General features: G+C 45.9%; 1 protein-coding gene across 1 annotated transcript in view; it reads right to left on the bottom strand.

The window, feature by feature from the left end:
- The window catches only part of LOC139071725 (A-type voltage-gated potassium channel KCND2-like), a 39,175-nt gene that overhangs the window by 14,349 nt on the left and 14,826 nt on the right, over nt 1-10,000 (bottom strand). The gene's annotated exons all lie outside the window — the stretch shown is intronic.

The raw sequence follows: 10,000 nt of genomic DNA, 5'->3' as shown, positions 1-10,000 counted from the left end.
TTAAATGAAATCTTCCCCTCAGACCTAGATTATCTCCATCATCCCTGAGCACCATAATGCAGCTTTTTTAGTTAATTCGTAAAAATTGTTATGACCAGCTTCCTCGTTGTCTCCACCTAATTCTTCATTTCCGCTGCAGATGCATGCTCAGTGTGCACGTGAAACTAAGAGTGACTAATGTCCTCTAATCCTGTTTGCTACTGTTTGGTCTGAATGAGACGATCCTCCATCTTTAATGCACTGATGTGTTTAATGTGTCGAGGGAAGGACAGGTGCTGCTTGTTTGTTTGGCACCCAGCACGTCATGTGACCACGAGTACAACGAAGTGGGAGTCATCTTCATGATGCTGGATTCAGGTTCTGTGACTTTTGTTTTTATTTAACCACATTTTTAGACCTTTTTTGCTCTGCAGTGCCTTGGGGCAGTGTGAACTTTTAAACATGTGCAAAAGAAAAAACTTTGACCTTTTTCCACGTCTTCCTGGACACGTCTTAGCTGTGACAACAAAACAGCTGTTATTGAGCTTTTATTTAGATTTTGTAGATGAATCAAAGTAAAATCATGACCCGGTTTGACTTGTGACCCTGCAGGTTCCTGGAAAGGTTCCAACTGGTCAGAACTACAGAAACTCTGTGACATCATCTTCACTCAGAGTTTTGTTTCCATCCATAAAAGAAGAATCAGACCGACCATTGTAGTAATTAATACCTTGTAATTATGACCAATAAGAAGTGATATTCCATATAAATATGAAATATTAACCTGATTGATCTTTGAATGTTTCATCAGAAGATTCTCGGGTTCTTTGCTTCTTCAGGGATCATAAACACACTTCGTATTCATTCAGACTGAGTCAGTATGTAGTTTATAAAATGAATTTAATTATTTTCCTACACTAATAATTCATACGTGACAAGATATGAATAATGAGAGGTGGTGTGGAGGATGTGAGGTGTTGTGATGGAAGCTAGGTGTTGTAGCAACCGTTCTGTGTGTCTGAATTTGTTGTTTGTTGTAAAGTAGAGAGTTGTTTATTTATAAACCTCATCAGACTCCAGTATGCAGGCGTACGATACCCTGGTATCAGTTGCTCCCGGCGGTCCGGAGGGTTGCGGTCAGAGTGGTGAGGTCACCGGACGTCGAAACCACGATACTCAGAGTTAGTAGCTTCCTCTGAGCTCAGCTTCCCCGGCCATGAGATGCAACCCGGGTCTGCAGGTCAGGTGTCCAAGGTGGATGTCTGAGTAGAAGCAGCTCTGAAAAGAGCTGTTGTGTCATCATCACTCGCAGCGTCGCAGACAGGTTTAGACTTAAGGTCAAAGGAGGTTGTTTCAAAAGAGGCTTCTTTCCCGATTTGGCTGAACCGAGAGTCAGCTGGAAACTGAATGAATCAGGAAGTAATTCTTGTTTATTAAACTACTTTGTTATGATGTCTGGTCGAGTTTGGCCAATCAGAATGTGACACGTTTCTGAGTATTTACCAACATCCGTCAGAAAGCCACGCCCTCCTCAGATACAAAGATGTTTTTAACCTTAATGAGTATCTTATGGTGATGTGTATGCGTGTAAACAACGATTAACGTGTTAAATCAAACACACACTCATCTGTGATGTAAATGGATCGTTGTAAGAACAAGATTCATTTTAAATTCATGGATTTGGGCACAAATTATTCAAACATATAACATCATGGAGTCTTCACTTAGAGTGAAGAATGTTGGCATCTGGCGTTCACGGGGAGCGCAGAAACCTTGGGAGAGAATGTTTGTCTTCTGTACGTAAACACGCGCTGAGCAGAACCTTCTGGATTCATGCTGTAGATGAAAGGTTATTATGTTGGTCTATATCCAGGTGGTACGTTACACCACTGACCTCTGAACGACCCTAAACTGGTCTCACCTGTTCTGAATAAACACACCTGGTCCTAAACACACAGCCAATAGAACCGTCCATCATCGTCCACCAAACATGCTGTCTTCACCTGCTCCTGCTCCTACATCCACTGCCTTCGCTTTCCCACCATTAAAAGTTCCTCTGCTCCAGACTCCATCAGATTCTGCTGAGGGGTTCTGGAACAACAGACCTGTCTCTGCAGCCTGACCCGTTTGCTTGCAGTAGCTAAACAAACTGGTACCGGCCGTTTGTTCTCTCCTTCCCCTCCCCCTCACTGGGCTCAGGTTCTTCTCAGGTGTTCAGTTTGACCTGAGCCTTTCCTGAGTCGGAGCAGAACCTTCCTGCTTAAGTCCGACTGAGGGATGGAAGTCAGATTGCTATGTTCTGCTGCAGGTTCCATCAGAACCGTGCTGGACGCACGTTCTGATGGAAACTGAAACTGGTTTCCTTGAAAGATCCGTTTCAGTGAGGATTTAGTTCAAGTGAAGTTTGTGTTTGATAGGCTGTCAGGTGAACCTCGTTCCGACGTCTGGCATCTACACTGTTAGCTTTATGAAAACAGTTAAAGTAAACGTTGTCCTTTTGGAATAACGCAGACTTTTTCTGATTGTTGTTTGGGAATGGGACTAGTTTGTTATGAGAGTGTATCGGTTTAGTAAACAGACACGTTTAAAATAAAAGTGATCTAGTTTCTAGGTGTGGATTCTTCTTACCCCCAAATTCCACTACCTCCGCTCCGCTCCGACACGAACGCCGGAGCAAAATCGGTCCCGTTCTAGTCAATCAGAGCTATTCCACTACTGCGGCCGTGCTCCGGCAGTGCGGCGCAGTGCGCCGCCCTCTGTTCCGGCGTCCGGCAAAAATAGAATCGATCCTATTTTCGCCGGACGCCGGAGCACCTCCGCAGTCAATGGACAGGAATCACAACGGCCCAACAGGAAAAGGAGCAAGCACAACTTCCGTTTTTCACAATAAATCGATAAACAAAAGGCGTTTTTTGTTTCATATGCACAGGTTTAACAACTTTTGACAACTATCAATGGCGGCTGAACTTTAAATGCACAAAAGTAAGCCATAAATACAGTTTCCACTATCAAAGTAGTCACACTTTGTTGATCCAAACACTGCTGATCTCTCAACACAAGTGATGGGCAGATTAAACAGTTCATGCCGATGCTTCTCCCACACAACGGGTGTTTGGATCTAACTTCCGCGTTTATTGCTCGGACTGTATCGCAAGATCTCGAAAATCCCGCGCATGCCTGTTTGCGCACCTCAGGTCTCCGCACCGGAGCGGAGCCGTTGTAGAGCGGGTACCAGTAAAAATTGAGTTTGGAAGCGAGCGGCTGCGGAAGGCGGGGGCGGAGCGGAGGTAGTGGAAATTGGGGGTTAGACGCTGAGGTCAGAGGGACACCTCCTTGTGGTGGAGACCTACTCACTATGGCAGAATACTGGTGGGACCATGGACTGGAGTTCAGAGTGGGCCAGGTGGTGTGTGATCAAGGGAGATGGTTGTGGACAGTTCTGTTGGGGTCTGAGGTGGGTGAGGCAGCTCCCTGTTCAGATGGCTTTAGTAAACACTCGCTCCATCTCTAACAAATCCCTGGATTTAAGGAAAACATGGATCTAGTGGAGGCATGGCAGAAAGAACAAGAGTTCTATTATCTGAACAATCTCTAACCCTGGATTCTCGGCTTGTGGTACTCCTGGGATGGAGGATGGCAACCTGTACAGACTGGTAACCTCGGATCCAGATGATAAAGGTTGGAACTGAAGCTCCATGTTGTTGTATTCTAAGTCACCATCCACCCTATGGGTGCCTTTTTCACTGATTTATGGAAAAAGATTTAATTGTTGGAGATTTGAACATTCACATTGATACACCAGATGTACCACTGCTGCTCAGTTTTTATCCGTTATTGGCTCTTAGTCTTCTTCTGTATGTTACTGGTCGCACACATGCTAAGGAATTTGAAAGTCACGCAAAAAACCTTTACCCCATCTGAGATCGTCACTTTCTGTTTTCAGTGTTGCACCACGTGTAGCTGTTCGGTGTTTGGGGCTCGCTAAAACTGATCACTTTTCTCTGTACTAGGATATCTCTGAGGTATTGTAGCACATAAGCACGCTTAAACACACATTTCTGTTGTTCCACCTAGCTTTTGGGGAACCATTTGAGTTTGCACGCAGTTTATTTGGCGTTGAACGGGTTGCTCATCCAGTTAGCTTAGCCTCAGCACGGCTATAGCTACTTCTGTCTCTGCTTCTCCATCTGGGGAGGTGTGATCCCCCCCTGGTGACCCTACATGGACAAGTGGGTTCAGACAATGGATGGCTCAGCATACTAGCGTTGGATTGTTACGATTAATTGATAACTAATGAAATATGCAAAATTCGGCTAGATTATCTTGCAATCCCAGACTCCACATCTTTCCTAAGACAATAAATTTGTCTCTTGATAACATCAAAGATCATGCTCCTGAGAATTTGGTTAGTTTATTATGTGAAGTGCCTTGAGACGACTCTTGTCGTGATTTGGCGCTATATAAATAAACTTGAATTGAATTAGTGTTTCAGTTGATATTATCTTGAATAATCAATTATGTAATTATGCCAGTGGAAAAACGGCTTTTTCACATAATTGGAGCTAAAACCAATAAAAGACGCTTGTTGTAACCGACGGGAATCAGACATTATATCATGGCTTCTTTGGTACGTTCTTTCTGTGTTTGGCTTCTAATTCCATTTTTGGTTCTTGTGAGAATGTAGAGCAGCCAGAAGGTCTTCAAGGTGAAAGAATTAGAGGCAAACTGCAGCACAGGGACATTTTTACTTGGGAGCCTAAATGCTTCTCAGGCGTTTATCTCATTGCTTTCTTTTTACAGATCAAAAAAATAAAAAAACCTCCCCAAGCCTCCACCTGGCTTCCTTTAAACACCCCAGAAAATCACACCTGCAAACAATCAGCCCCAATCATCAGTGCTCCAACATTAAACCCAAAAGGAAATAAACATCCACATAAATGCACCTAAGTGTTAACATATACAAAAGACAAAACTGCTTCTACAATACAATAAACATTTTTACACTAAGACCAAAGAAATAAATCCCTCTTCCTTTGGTTTGTCCAAATGAAGCAGCCAATCATAGGATGATCCAGGGAGGTAGTACCCCTCCCCCTCCCTTAACAACCTGCACCGGATACAAAGCAAACATGAAATCCCAAATGGTAACTACATCCACACCAGTGCAATATTCACATTTCAGTCTGGTTAAAATAACCCCCATCACAGCGCCAGCAGGCTATAGAAATAAATTACAGGGGCGAATTGGAAATCAACCATACCACTTCGTCACAGCCCCCCCCCCCCCCCCCCAAAAAAAAGCTTGTTACTCCTCAAAGGAACGAGAAAGAAAGTCTGCAATAATATTTTGCTTTCCTGCCTTGTATCGAATCTTAAAATGGTAGGGCTGTAATGATGAATACCATCTAGTGATTCTGGCATTAGACTCTCATTTTATGCATCCATTGCAATGCCCGATGATCTGTTTCAAGGAGAACCCCCCCCCCCCATCAGGTAGTACCTTAAAGGGGCATTATGGAAGTGTGACAGCCAAATCATGTATAGAAATAATAAATGTCTTCTTCATACATTCTCCTGCAACGCCCTGGTCCTGTAGAATGAGCCCTGGCATTTTTACTGTCATTGCCTGTTTTTGTGTAAAATCACAGAAAAAGAGAGATGCTCGGGTCGAGCAGGCTGCTTCATGCGCGTTCACGCTCAGGCATCGCCCGTAGCATTTGCTATCCGTAGCGTTAGCAGCAGAGAGAGAGGCAGTGCCACTTTGTTGCTGTTCCTAACGCCTAGTGACAAAGCTAGCTACATTTCTGAGGACCCTTAGCTACTTTCTGTAGAACTTTCTTCTAGATATTTCCTGCTAATTAGCAACAAAATAGCCATTTTCACTCCGAACCGTTCTTTGGGTTGACGTTGTTTCAGCTGTCATCAAGGATATAAATGTTACAGATACAAAAGACGTCACTGGCGCTTTAGCTCACCTTGTAAGACGTCAGACTGTCGTGCAGAAGACCTGGGTTTGATTCTGGGTGTGAACATAATTCATTTAGAGTGTATTTTTTACATTAATGGTATATTTTTTACAGTAAGATGCCCAAATTTTTATTTGAGACTTGCCGAACGGCATTGAATTCACAGATAAAAAAGATGTGGGTTCAACTTTCATTTTGGAACAACTTTTCAAGCAAGGGAAGGGAATGATCTGAGCATGCAGGAGGACTGACCCATCATAAACCTTTGTCGGCTGTGCTGAAGAGAAAGGTACAGAACCACATTATTTAATTAATTAGCTGCATGTTCTCCTGTCCTCTGTCCTCCGGGCCACACACACACACACACACACACACACACACACACACACACACACACACGCGCACACACACACACACACACACACACACACACACACACACACACACACACACACACACACACACACACACACACACACACAAGGGACTGTCTCAGCTGTTATTTTCATTAAGGAGTGTGCACGTACGACATCCGTGCCACGTGCACGAGCCTACTATTGAAGCTGCTGTTAAGCTTTTGGCCTGAGGGGGCGATCGCGAGCATAAAAATTCAAAATTCTGTAAAGTCCCTTTAAGGAGTCCAAGGCCCATTCAATGGCCAGTGCCTCTTTCTCAATAGTGGAATACTTCACTTCCCTGGGAAACAGCTTTCGACTAATATACTGCACAGGTCTCTGGACCTCCCCATCACCTTGCAGCAATACAGCGCCCAGTCCTACTCCCGAAGCATCGGTCTGTACAGTAAATGGGAGAGAAAAATCTGGACATTGCAGCACAGGCGCATGACACAAACAGTTTTTCAGATCATTGAATGCATGCTCACTCTCCCTAGTCCAAACCACTCGGTTGGGACATGACTTGCGAGTCAGATCACTCAAAACAGCTGATCTTGTAGAAAAGCCAGGAATAAACCGACGATACCAGCCGGCCAAACCTAAAAAGGATCGCAGCTTCTTCTTGGTCGTAGGCAGCGGACAGGAAGCAAGGCTCTCCACCTTACTCACCTGAGGTCGAATGACACCCCCCCCCCCCCCCCCCCCGTGACATATCCCAGATACTCCACTTCTCTTTTGGCGATATGGCATTTCTTAGGGTTGCTGCCTGAATCCTCTGACAAACATCTGTCAGATGCCTCACGTGTTCTTCCCAGGTCTCGCTGAACACCACGATGTCGTCGATGTAAGCCGCTGCATAGTTATCCGCTCCTCTCAGGACTATATCAACCAGTCTTTGAAACGTTGCGGGAGCTCCATGAAGTCCAAACGGCATCATCCTAAAACGATAAAGACCGCTGGGCACCCTGAAGGTGGTGAAGTCCCTTGAGGACTCGGTCAGTGGAACCTGCCAATAACCTTTACATAGATCTAGCGTTGATAGAAACATGGCCTTGCCAAGGCGTTCTATGAGTTTGTTAACCCTAGGCATCGGGTAAGCATCAAAGACAGAAACGGCATTCAGTTTAGAAAAGTCCACACAAAACCGTTTTCGAGTGTCATTTTTCTTTGGCACTAACACCACAGGGCTACACCATTCCCCTCTAGAGGGCTCTATAACGCCAGTGTCCAGCATGTCTTCCACCTCCTGCTTCAGTACAGACACCAACTTTGCTGGCACCCTGGAACTAGTGTCTCTGATTGGCATCTGGGTCTGAGACCAAAGCCTGATGTCGTGTTGAATCAGCGGCGTATAGCCGGGTTTAGTGCCAAACAGTTTCTTTGGCATGACAGTCAACAATTCACATTGACGTTCGGCAGATAAATGAGTAAGATCTGGAAAAACTTCTCCCTCCCCTTTGGAAGGGAAGAACTGTTCCTGTGACTCCTCTTCCTCCATTACGACTCTAGCCCACAAATGCATTGAGGGGGCCGGATGTTCAAGCCAGGCTTTTAGCATGTTAACATGAAATACCTGTTGTCTTCGTCGACGATCGGGCAGAAACAGTTCATATGTAACTGGACCAACCCTCCTGGAAATTGTGAACGGACCCTGCCATTTAGCCAACAAACTGCACTCAGAAGTGGGAAGAAGCAACAGCACCTTCTGACCTTCCCTGAATGACCTCCCACGGACCGATTTATCATGATACCGCTTTTGACGTTGTTGAGCAACCTCCAGGTGACTATGAGCCAGTTCTTGCAAATGGTCCAACTTATCTCTCATCTTTAACACATAAGCAAGTGATGTACAAAGCTCATCTGATCTGACGCCTTCCCAAGCCTCGTTAAGAATGTCCAAAGGTCCTCTGACATGGTGACTGTACAGGAGTTGAAATGGAGAGTCCTGTAGATGCTTGCGGAACCTCTCTGTATGCAAACAATAAGAAGGGAAGCCAATGGTCCCAATCTTTTCCCGAGTTTTTCACAAATTTCCTCAGCATAGATTTTAGCGTTTTGTTAAACCTTTCAACCAATCCGTCAGTTTGTGGGTGGTAGGGGCTTGTTTTAATCCCTGTAACCCCAAGCAGAGCATAGACCGCTCTCAACAGCTTAGATGTAAAGTTGGTGCCCTGATCAGTTAGAATTTCTTTCGGCACCCCCACTCTTGAAAACATTTGGATTAGACAGTTAGCAATCTGTCTCGCTTTCACTTTCTTAAGAGGAAAGGCCTCTGGATAACGAGTTGCATAATCACATTCCACTAGGATATATCTATGCCCTGAACTACTCCTCTCCAATGGACCTACAATGTCCATAGCAATCCGTGTAAACGGTACATCAATCACTGGCTGGAGTTTTTGAAAATTTAAGTTTTGCCCACATTTTCAAAGTTTAACACGTCTCTCTTAACAACGGTAGTTCCTTCATCTATACTGCTCCGCTTCAGCCCTCTCCCCCTCCCCCTGCTTCAGTCCTCTCCCCCCTCCCCCTGCTTCAGTCCTCTCCCCCCTCCCCCTGCTTCAGCCCTCTCCCCCCTCCCCCTGCTTCAGTCCTCTCCCCCCTCCCCCTGCTTCAGCCCTCTCCCCCCTCCCCCTGCTTCAGCCCTCTCCCCCTCCCCCTGCTTCAGTCCTCTCCCCCCTCCCCCTGCTTCAGTCCTCTCCCCCCTCCCCCTGCTTCAGCCCTCTCCCCCCTCCCCCTGCTTCAGTCCTCTCCCCCCTCCCCCTGCTTCAGTCCCCCCCCCCCCCCCCCCCCCCACGCAGCCGACGCAAACTCACTGATGCGCCTGCAGCCTCTCGGAGTTCCTGCTGCTCTAAAGATTAAAATAATTATTTCATTTTCTGTTCCTCACTTCTGATTACCTTCAGTGGTGTCTGTTTGTTGCAACCAGCAGGTACAAAAACTAACTTGTTTTTATTTGACTATTTTTCTGTCCTGCCTGTTTATTATCTTCCTGCATCTCCTCTCAGTCCTAAAGAGAAACTGCTACCTGGGTTCATATATATTCACCTCATGAGTTACCTTTGAACTGCAGCTCTAAAAGATCTACCGACCGCTAAAACAGCGGAGTACGTACGGGCCGCATCAGTGAGGTGCGTCACCGAGGACAAAACAGGTGATGCGCTCCACTCCACAGCAGCGAAAGGCATCAGACACAAATAAAATAATAAAAGACAGAAAACATAAAAGGAAATGAGCCGACATGAACGATCGCGTGTTAAATTAGTTTTTGAGGTGGCGACACCTGATTTGATAATGTTACTGTGGCCGTGCTCAGGACGCAGATGTCTGGAGCACGTCAACAATCAGAGCTTTGCATGCGCAAGCTGGTTAAGGTTAGGATGGGGGTGAGGGGAAGGTTAAACTGCAAGAGGGTAAAGGACACAATTCAGTCAAATGTTTGTTTTACCGCGGGCGTCAGATACCGTCGCTCTGGCACAGCGCGTCGCCTCCCGACGGGCAGGGACTCGTCACCTGCTGTCGTTCCCGAGGACTGCATCTTGTCGGTCACTATCAAGTGACAGCGACTAGTCGATGACAGGCATAAAAAGTCACTGCAGAGCAGTGAAGTCGACTAGTTGATACAACCCCTAGTTGTCGCCCTCTGCTGCAGTGTATATA

Source organism: Nothobranchius furzeri, chromosome 1, assembly GCF_043380555.1.
Source record: "Nothobranchius furzeri strain GRZ-AD chromosome 1, NfurGRZ-RIMD1, whole genome shotgun sequence".
Classification (NCBI taxonomy): Eukaryota; Metazoa; Chordata; class Actinopteri; order Cyprinodontiformes; family Nothobranchiidae; genus Nothobranchius; species Nothobranchius furzeri.
This window is presented reverse-complemented; position numbering and strand designations above follow the sequence as displayed.